Consider the following 11253-nt stretch of genomic DNA (forward strand, 5'->3'; position numbering starts at 1 on the left):
CTTTTCAAAATGGAAAGGTTTCTGGGATTCTGCCAAAGCTGAAGATATAAGCAATAAAAACAAAATAGCATTTTAAAAGTGGCAAAAATTTACAAGTTGCAAATAAACCTCATTTTGAGAATCAGAGAAATTGCCAGCAACTGAGGAAAAGCTGATTTATGCCACACATTTGTTTTGTCTTTTAATTGTCTTTAGGCAATGCCTTTTAGTATCGCACTGTTTGATCCTTTTGCCTGTTCAGGCACAAGATGGATATGCAAGAAAGCACAGTGTTGTATAAGCATGGTGTAGCAAACTGCCTGAGTTGCATTATGCACTGTGTGGGTTCGTGGTGAAGTTGCACAGCACAAAGATTTGCAACATTCCCACCAAGGGCAATATTAAGTCCCAGGGCTCATGGTGCTTCCTCCACAGTACTGATGTTTCACAAAAAGCATGACTACCAAATGCAGGGCAAGCACAAGATATCCCCCCCGCTGAGACAGAACTCTTGCTACCCTGCGCCAAGCCCCATGCACTGACATCTGGCTCGTTTTGATTTTGCCCTTTCAAAGTGAAGCTTAAAACAGGGGTCAGCAAACTTTTTCCAGCAGAGGGCCGGTCCACTGTCCCTCAGACCTTGTGGGGGACCAGACTATATTTTTTTGGGGGGGTGAACGAATTCCTATGCCCCACAAATAACGCAGAGATGCATTTTAAATAAAAGGACACATTCTACGCATGTAAAAACACGCTGATTCCCGGACCGTCTGCGGGCCGGATTTAGAAAGCGATTGGGCCAGATCTGGCCCCTGGGCATTAGTTTGCCTACCCCTGTCTTAAAACAACATTGATCATGGTGAAGTGGCAGCAGGGCAAGAGGTCTCTGTGGCAAGGCTTGGGCAACCCAGTGATATCAGACTGCTGATCACTTTGCTGAAGCAGCAAAGCAGTGGCAGATCTTCTAAATGGCTCAGTGGCAGAGGGTGATGAGAAGCTGGCTTGGGGGAGGGCATGCAAATCTGCCATTCTTCCTGATCCACCAGAGGGAAATAGGTAAGCTGGGGCTGGCCAAAGACCATTAACCAAACCGGCCACAGGAATCCTATGAGAAATATAATGCAGTCTACCTTGTATAATGTTGAGGCAGCTGAATACATTTGTGCACACCTGTAGGTTTAGTCTTCCTCCGATTGACTTCAATTATATAAGAAGCAAGTAAAAAGAAACCTTTTAAAAACAAACCTCAAACATCTAATGTCACAAAGCCTGCCTCCTTCTTGTCCCTTCCTGTTGTAATTTGAAAACGATATTAAATTGCCTTTACATATGAAATTGTTTTTAAATTGTATGTATATGTGGTGTTGTTTGCATATAGGGGATTGTTTTTTAATTGTTTCTCTTATTCATGTTTTGCTGTGAAATATCTTTGAGCTACTTTATGGGACGCAGTTAATAAATGGAAACAAACTGTGTGTGTTTTGTTTTGAAAACCCAAAATATGTAGTGAGAGAATGGGGGAGGTCAAGAGGATTGCCAGGACTTGTATCTTTAGGAACTACTGCAAGCTTCTTCCTCTCTTCTCTTCTCTTCTCTTCTCTTCTCTTCTCTCCTCTTCTTTTTTCTCTTTGTAAAGTTTGCAAAAGCAATGGAGGATGGGAACTGTTCAGGGGCCAGTTCATTTTAGCCATGTGGGCCCTTGACAGTAGGGCTGCTACTGGGGTACCAGTTAAAGGGAAAGTCTGCATTATACAGATCATAACAGAGATGCTGGATGAAATTGTTATGAAAATGATAGTTCATCATCATGTGATAGGTAAGATTCACGGGGCATGCAGGGTCAATCATGTCAAATTGATGAGCTGGGCTTGAATGACAAAGAATTCAAGATGTCCCTGTTACATCATCAGATTAAGCACTGTAAAGCCCATTCATTTCAATGGGATATATGTACATGAACATAGCTGCCTGCAACTGAAATCAGTGGGCTTTTAAACTGTGGTTGGATCAGGCTCAATATTTGAACAATGGATTCACCCACCTACACAAACTGGGTTGAAAAAGACTGAAGAAAGGAAACCTAACAGCGCACAGGTAGAAATATCTAAAGCATTGTTTGTCTCTTGTGCTCTTTTCATATTATCCTCCAAGTTAAAAAAAAAAGAAGTATCAAAACACTCTTTGTATTTTCTCTCCCCCCCCACTCCCATGCTGCTCCCGAGCCAACTATTTTATCTTTTTAATATTTCCTGTTCTGGGCTTCACAGTACCTTCTGTCTCTCTCTTTTTCCTGCTGTTTCTCTAATATGTCCACCTTCTGCTGTTGGGTGTTTTTTTTTTTATTAAAGAAATGTAAATTATTTTTATGTCATGTTTTTCATCCTTTCCTTACACTTTCCTTTTCCTTCCTATTTAATCTATACCAATTTACCATCTGTCATTTCCTTCAATCCCATTACACACACACACTTTTCTTTCCTCCTGAAGTTAATGTTTCTTAACTTTGCTTTTCACCAAGTCCCATCAAGTCAGTTGGTGCACCACCCTTTCCTACTTTAAAGCCCGGATAGCTCAGTTGGTTAGAGCATGGAGCTGAAAACGCCAAAATTGCAGCTTCGATCCCTGTATAGGACACTTGCATATTCCTGAATTGCAGGGAGTTGGACTAGATGATCCTCAGGGTCCCTTCCAACTCTACAATTCTTTGATTCTATGATTCTACCAGCCTGCAGGGTTCCAGCAACAGCCTTTTGCACCACAGATTGTTTGGAGGCAAGGCTGCATAGTGTGTGGGCTGGAATGCAGAGATCCATTATCTCAGGGGGCCCAATAGCATTGGCATATCCACACCTTTTGCCTTGCTCTTTCCAGGCACAGGTCCACACTTTAAAGTTCCATATCTGAGCGCTCGGGTCTTCTGCATTTTGCTGTTTGCTCCGATTCATCTTTAAAGAGCGAGTTTCCACAGGGAAAGCTTGGGATGGGGAAGGGGAAGGGCACTTAGGCACAGAGCTCTAAAGCAAGGACTGTGTGGAGGAAAGGTTAGTATGGATAAGTCCCAAAATACCATGCATGTCTCAGGTGTTTTTTTCTGGGGAGATGTAGGGGTACATGTACCCCTAAACGTTTTGTGAATCTAACAGAAGAAGAAACTTTTTTTAAAAAAAATTGGTTTCTTCTCTAGCACGGTGAATCGCCAGTTCCATTGCTACCCTGATGGCGGCCTCATTTCCTGTCATATTGTTTTCCGAGTCTCAGATGGAAGTGAGCATTTAATGTGTGAAGTAGGAGTTGGAAGTAGGAGGGGAGATGTTAGTGCACACAACCTCATGCCAATGTGGAAGTTACTGTGAGCTGTCAGCTGTGTAATGTGAGGTAATGCATGGTATTTGTACTTTTATCCATTTACCATATTTATTTTTCCCGTTTTGAACTATAAAATGGTGATTTTTCTTGAGTCAAAATGAGAGTCGCCCTAAACATTTTTTTAAAAGAAAAAAGCACTGCATGTGTCAATTCTGTTCATACAGCATGCACAGATCTGTTTCTGCTGTGTGATATCACATGCTTGCATTTATTGTTCATGTGGACAAAGTTCATGAGAAGGAAGGGAGGGAGAGACGCTCCCTTCAAGTCTTCCTTTCTCCATGTAATTAACTTTGTGAGACTGGAGAATGGATGCTCACAGTGGGCATCAGTTGTGAACCCTTGCTCTCTGCTTCCTTCCCAGCTGGAGGCAGAAGGACCCAGGTTCAGCTGGTGGCATCTGCATTTGAAACTCTGGAAAGCCTCTGCAAGTCAGTGAAGAAGACAATACTGAGCTAGAAGGATCAGCTTGCTCTGAGTCAGTATGGGGCAGTTTCCTATGTTCCCATGTCTGTATATCTGGAAGTGATAAGTATAAAATCCGGGGGGGGGGGGAAGTATCCGTAACTTTATTTTAGGGGTTTTAACAAGGCTTTACCAGATGTCAACAGAGTTTCTGGATGGGTCCCCCCCTTCTTATCCTAAAAAAGGCTTGTTCCAAGTCTTTCCTAACAAGCATGCTTTTAAATATATTTGTACACATCACAGCAATTCCCAACCTCTTTCCTTCCAATTTGAAAACGGATAGTTCAAACAAAGCTTACAGAAAATGATTTTCAGCCTAGAGCAAATCCATCAAACATGTGCTCCCCCAACATATATCATCTTTCAAGCCAGTCGCTCGAAAATATGCATTTCATGATTTGTACTCATCAAAATGTGGCAAAGGATCAGAAACTGCCAATGCACAGAATAGTTTAAATGTCAAATGTTCAGCAAAAGGTCCCTGCAAATTTGCTGGGAGCTTTGAATTATTTTTTAAAACAGAGCCTTGTGTTGGGTTCTTTATCAATGATGGCCCTTATGTTGGTCATAGATACCTACTGTGCTGGGGGGCAAATTGCTTCTGCTTCCTGCATCCTAAGGGCAGTGGTGAGTAGTGCTTATTGGGACTGGCAGGGTGGAAGACAGGGAGAGCAACAGCAGAGGTGAAACAAGAGCCAACGATAGGCACAGCCAATTATCTCCAACTTTTCTCACCACTCTCTTCCTCCCTACTGAGTTCTACAAGGGCAGCATGAAGACTACAGAGCTGGCAGGGAGCTGGCAGGGACTGCCACCCATTGGACTGGTTGCTAGTAAGAAGACAGGCAGGTGAGGCTGGCTGAAGGCCAGTTAAGGTTGGTGGGGCCCAATTTGCTCTAATGTCTCAGCCTCCACTGCCTAAGGGCCATAACAATTTGTACCAAAGCACAAAGTGCAGAGGGTATTGTACTGCCTGCTGTGAGAGGTTGTGAAGCTCTCTGAGGGCAAACTCTTTGCCAAACATGTTGCCGCAATCAGAGGAGGCCCATTGGAGGCACCTTGATAGATAGATAGATAATACTTTATTCGGCTATAAGCCCACAAGCATCACTCAGTTGCAGCCTGTGGAATCACTTTTGGTTTCTGCAGCCTGAGGATGTGGGCAGGATGATGCTCTCTCGTAGGCTGAAAAGAGCCAGCTGGTCAGCAGGAGCTTGCCAAATGTTTCATCAGTAGGAACTGCTAGGCAGAACTGGTGGGGCACTCCACAGAGCGGGAATAACTCCTGTCCTCATCAGAAAGCAATGTAAGATGGCGGGGGAGTTTCAGTCAACACTTTGAAAGCATGGAATTGTCAACTGGCTAGCCATCCTTATGTTAGTTGAACACGGCTACAGAAAGGCAACTAGTTAGGAAGAAACAACAAAGTTGCCTTGTACTGAGTCAAACCACTGGTTGATCTATCTCAGTACAGTGGTACCTCGGGTTAAGTACTTAATTCGTTCTGGAGGTCCATTCTTAACCTGAAACTGTTCTTAACCTGAAACACCACTTTAGCTAATGGGGCCTCCTGCTGCTGCCGCACTGCCGGAGCACGATTTCTGTTCTCATCCTGAAGCAAAGTTCTTAACCTGAAGCACTATTTCTGGGTTAGGGGAGTCTGTAACCTGAAGTGTATGTAACCTGAAGCGTATGTAACCTGAGGTACCACTGTATTGTTAATACTGACTAGCAGCAGTTTTCCAGGGTTTCAGACAGCGGCCATTTTGAGCCCTATCTAGAGATGCTTTTTTTTTAACATAATTTTTATTAACAGGCCAATCAAATCACATTGTTTCAAATCACATTAATTCCAAATTATACAGCCAAATTTTTAAATTTTGTTGGGGGTACCATACATCAAGCTCTGAACGAGGATCCAAACATCACTTCTATTACTGCTTTAATTAAACAGTTCTATCCAGTTCTGTCCAGATAGTCTCTTTATTACTTTCTTCATCTTCTTGTTGTTGTCATATATTCCTTTCTTTGCGATCTCTGATAATCTTCACAAGCAGGTTGGAAGCAAACATCGTCTGTGTGGGGTTTTTTTTACACACTCCACAAGTCATATCTCATAGGGACAGCCGCCATTGCCCTCCTCCTTCAAAAGTTTATCTTCGGTCTGCCCTTTAGTTTTCCCAGGCTTGTCAGATATCTCAAAGAGGGCTCTGCCAGGATAAGATCGCATTCCAATCATCATTCACATTCCAATAATCCTGGTCCTCCTCCCCCCGTCTTTCTTAGACAAGCCTGTCTTGCGAGACGCCATTAAAAACTGCGTCATAGAATTTTTCCATTCTCCGATATTTACCAATCCTCTCTTTGATCTTTAATCCCCCCCCACAGTTTTTAATTCCTGTGATAAATAAAATACAGTGATTCTTCTTTCTTTGGGGTGGAGGGTTATTAATACTCACATAAGGCAAAGAAAAGAAAAGTTTTTTCCTCCACCCCCCTTCTTCACTCCAGACATACCAGTCTTTTAATGGCGTTTCATCACTTGATTTATTTGTCCCGCACCGCTGCTCCGATCCCAGAGATCCATTAATCAGCAGTCTTACCTCCCGAACTTTGCTTGATGTATGTGCTTTAGCTTCTTCCAAATTATATATTTCCAATTATATTTTCGAGCTAAAGCAAACCAGCACACGCAGATTGGAGACAGTGTCAGGAAGCGCCGACTTCACCGAGGGCTGTGCCAAGTGACCGGCACCCCCTTCTTTCGAATCTGGGGGTGCATTATGGACACCGCTGGCAAGGCAGTCCCCCCCATCTCCTTGGGGGGTCGGGAAGACTGTATTCTTCCCATAGCAGCCTCTTAATTACCTCGTGTGGGTCGGAGAGATGTTATTGTCGGCCATCTTCCAATGCGCCACCTGGTGGCCCCCCCCCATCTGGAGATGCTAAGGGTTGACCCTGGGGCATTCTGCATGCAAGGCAGGTTCTGTAACACTGAACTAGTTTAGTTTTTTATTTGTCCCTGTTGGTTTATTTAAATTATCTATATCCTGCCTTTCCTCAATGCAGCTAAAGGCAACAGCACAATACATCAAACAGCACATCAAGACAATTATAGTGTACAATATACCTAAAAATATCCTATGAGCTTAGATGTAAAAGGGCGGAGCATATTCTCTTGTCATGGGAACATAAGATGAAATTCATGTTTGGAATGAAACAGCAAGGGGGAAAGACAGTTTTCTTGCCCACACAAGCTCATGCACCGATAAATGAGTTAGGGGGCTATCCAGTATGTTCGCTAATGGAGAATAAAGGTCAGGCTTGTTGCAGCTCATGAGGGTTCAGCAACATCTGAAGGGCCAAAGGTTCTCCAAGCCTAATGTCAGTCCAATCAGAGCCAGGTGTGGAGACAATGGGAGTCCTTCTGTGGGCCTCCCTGAGTGATAGGTGATGTTACAGCCTCTGCCAACTACTTTCCTGCCTGAGCTGGGGAGCTCAGAGAGAAGAAACCTGGGAAAGCAAAGTTCTTGGGCTTCCTGGGTCTTAGAGTAGCTGGATCCAGGATGGCCCCCACAGCACAGTGCTCTTGAGAGCAGCTTCCTCCTCTTCTTCCCTCCCAGCTCTCTAGCCCAACATGGGGCTCACTTAGGATCTAGCAGCCACTCTGGAAAAACTTGTGTGGTGCTTCCCCATCACACTTGTTAAGTGGGGCTGAGCACAGCCAAAATGTATTAGAAAAACAAGATCTTACAATTCTCCTTCTATAATAGAAAATCTGGTTTGAGAAAATCTGGTATGTTGTGACAGTGATTAACTTATTCATTCTCTCATGCATGCACACACGCAAAATCTGGGCATGCCCTCAGCATGCAGTGATAAGTAGAAATGGGTCTCTTTCACTCATTTTTGGAGGCAACCAGAGGCAAAATATCGTGCCCAAGGCTGAGGAAGAAATAGAAGTAATGGTGCAGTAATGAAGACCACCGGAAGAGATGACTGCACGTGTATAACAGGTTAATTTTTACTTATTAGGTTTTCTGTAGCAAGGGAAAAATCTGGATTAAATATTAAGAAAGCAAGAGCCAGCATTTTGATGACACTGACATTGTGTAGGCACTGGGATGCTGGCGGTAGGGACATGGAACTTGTATGGCTGAACCGCAACCCTGAGCCCCATGCAGAAGCACCTACAGATTAAGAGAAATAAAACTGAAAAGGTAGAGACTGGCTCATTTCTAAGTGTCTATGGCTTTCTCCCATTTATTATTACTTTAGATCTCTGCCTTTTTCTTTCTTTTTTGGTCTTTATTATTGATGTTGCCGAGGTCCCTACATGCTCCTATCAAGATCAATGGCCTTTTGTTTCAAATACAGAACAAACACATATATCAATGACATTCTCAAGAACATATAAACTGAATATAAAAATTAGGCAAAAGACTAAAAGGGACAGTTTGATAAGAAGAGGCAGGAAGGTCTGGGCTGAAACAGCAGTGGTGGGGAAGCATTTGGCGAACATGGTTGCTCCCCATAAAATCAGCCTGTGCTTCAGTTTGTGGTGTCTCTTGGTGAAGTGGTGAAGCCCCGATTGCAAGTGGGGCAGGCAGAGGGAGAAGGTGGAAAATGTCCTTGTTGCTGGGGCAACTGGGCTAATGCAAACAAGCAAACATCATACTGAAAGTAATGCCATGAAGAAGGAGGACATCCACACCTACACCTGAACACAGGGTTTATTAAGATACAGATGTTGTTCCTGCTCATACTTTACTTTCAGTGGGTTGAATCCCATTCTGCATCCCAATGTGTGGGATAAACTACAGTTTGTCTACTAGGCAAACCGGTTTTTTGTTTTTTGCTTGCCTCTTGCAGTCCCCCTGAGGAATCAGACCGGCAGCCTGACGTCACTAACTGATCCCGATTTGTTGCAACCTAAGTGAATCTGTTGTGTCTGCTGCAGTGCCTCCTAGTAAAGTCCAGTGTGGTGGGATGGTGGTGATCACCTGAGTCACTCACTGCTACTTACCAGGAAGGATGGAGGAGGCGTTGAAGAGGTCAGCGTGGTGCAAATACATTGGCAGGAGTGTGCCATTGTAACCTTGAGACTAGACTCTTGCCATTCACTGTGTCAGGATGCCTTTGGTGTTAGTGGTTTATAACATCACTAACCAGTGCTTTTCCCCAAGAAAAAGGGGTGCTGAAGTAAGTCACCGGGTAACTCGGGGTAGCCCTGAGCAGATGCCAGTTTGTCAACAGCTGTCTTCACTGCCTGCGGAGGTGTTTAAAACTATGGCAAGCTGGAGGCAGACTGAAGAAAAGGAAATACAGATTGCCACGCCCTGTTGCTTGACCATTCGTGGCTGGGGAGAGGCTAAGAGCTAGGTGGAGTCATAGATCTTCAAAAAAGTGTAGACTTGCACACGTTGGCCAGCTTCTGTTTTGGCTTGCAATGCTCATTTTGGGCTTCTCAAAAGCACATAAAGGCAAGAAGCAAGCAGGGGGAGCACCAGCGCACAATGGTGCCCACCTGAGAGGTGCCGGAACTGTGCTCTGGTGCACTCCAGCTGAAAAGAAAGCACTGCCACTAACCAAAACTGATCAAGGAGAATCTCACTGACCACTTTAGAACAGCACCCACTGGCTGTCTATACAGTTTGGGAGCTAGAGATCTGAAAGCAGTCTGTATGCTAAAGTCATATTTAGAGGACCTTCGTCAGATGTTCCCACTTTCAAAGGTCAGGTGAGCTTCTGGTTGCTTTGTCCTACCTTTGGAATGTCCTCTGCAAGGAGGCTCACCTGGCACAAACTCTCATGTGTTTAAGATGAATCTTTTGTATTCCCGTGGGTTTCTTAACTTTTGTTGAAACTTTTTTTGTATGCTGGTGCTGAACGGTGTTCTATTTTATTTGCTGTTGATAGCAAGAGATTGCAAATGGACTAGTGGTGGCAGTCGCATTAGTGACATAAATCTGTTTGTTAAAAAGAGACCCATTTATTTATTCACAGTGTTTATATCCCACTTTTCAATCAAACCCTCATTAAACATTTTACCAAAAATAAATAAATATTTGTTCAATTAGGAAACAGACACAATAAAATCAAAAAAAAAAAAATCTTTTGAGCGTGTGTGAAAAGCTTAATGAAGATTTGATTGAAACGTGGGATAGAAACACGGCAAACAAATACATAAATAAATGGGGCTCTCCCCCCCCAACTTATTTTGTGTCATTCACGTGACTGCTACCTCTAGAGGAACAGCCACTTTGCAACCGCTTGCTATTACATCAAAATAAAACAAAAACAAGTTGCAGGAAGTGTGAAGCAGAATCTAGGGCACAGCGAGTAAGTCTGTCGTTCTCTTTTCTAGCTTGGGTCTTCAATCACACCCTCAGTTATCTTAGCATCCTTTTGCCCAATAAAATCATTGTTGTACACCACCCCAACCTCTGAGTGGTGTGAGATTCCAGCGGTTGCAGTCATACAAAATTGTCTAAAAGGTAAGGTCATTGAATCACAGAATTGTAGGGTTGGAAGGACCCATGAGGGTCATCTAGTCCAAACCCCTGCAATGCAGGAATCCTCTGCCCAATATGGTGTTCAAACCCATTGGCTCTAGCTCCACCTGCTATTGGTCTTCCTGACTTCCTCCCCATCATTCCCAATGGGTACCAGGCACTACTGATTCCCCACTTTTCTAATATTTTACTCAGAGATACCGTATTTTTCTGTGCATAAGACGAGGCTTTTTATTTTTAAAAATGTTTAAAATTGGGGGTCGTCTTATACACTGATAGTGCAGAGGGGGGACAGGCGATTGGTGGCAGCCATGAGCAGGAGATTAGCGGCGATTGGGCGTGTGATTGGTGGCTGCGGCAAGGCCTGCTGGTGATTGGCTGCTGTGGCAATTGGGCGTGCGATTGGCAGCAGCTGGAGGCCAGCGGGCAGGTGATTGGTGGCTTCATCGAGGCGTGCGATTGGCAGCAGCAGTCAGGTGCGTGAGCAATTGGTGGCAATCCCCCCCTGCCAAAGCTGAACAACTCTGTGCAATCTCCCCCCCATTTCCTTAATTTGGAGTCCAAAAAAATAGGGATTGTCTTATACACGGGGGAGTGTTATACACTGAAAAATACGGTATCTCACAAATGTTAACACATAATTTACCATCCTCCCTCTCTGTCTCTCCTTTGGGTGGTGGTGTTATTGGTTAACAGTATAAGAAAGTGGATAATATTTTAAGAAGCTAAAACTGCAATCTGATGCACATTTGCCTAGATATGCATAGGATTAAGAATATATACATTTCTGTAACTGCTACTGCAGGCTCCAGTGAGGGGAATAATATTCTTGCATTGTCTGCTACAGAAGTAGGACCTTTCTTATTACTTTTGGCACAACATCACATGCAGATCTAAACGGAAATGAAAAACCCTTTTGGAAAAGGGG

Source organism: Podarcis filfolensis, assembly GCF_964270895.1.
Source record: "Podarcis filfolensis genome assembly, chromosome: 1".
NCBI classification, from domain to species: domain Eukaryota; kingdom Metazoa; phylum Chordata; class Lepidosauria; order Squamata; family Lacertidae; genus Podarcis; species Podarcis filfolensis.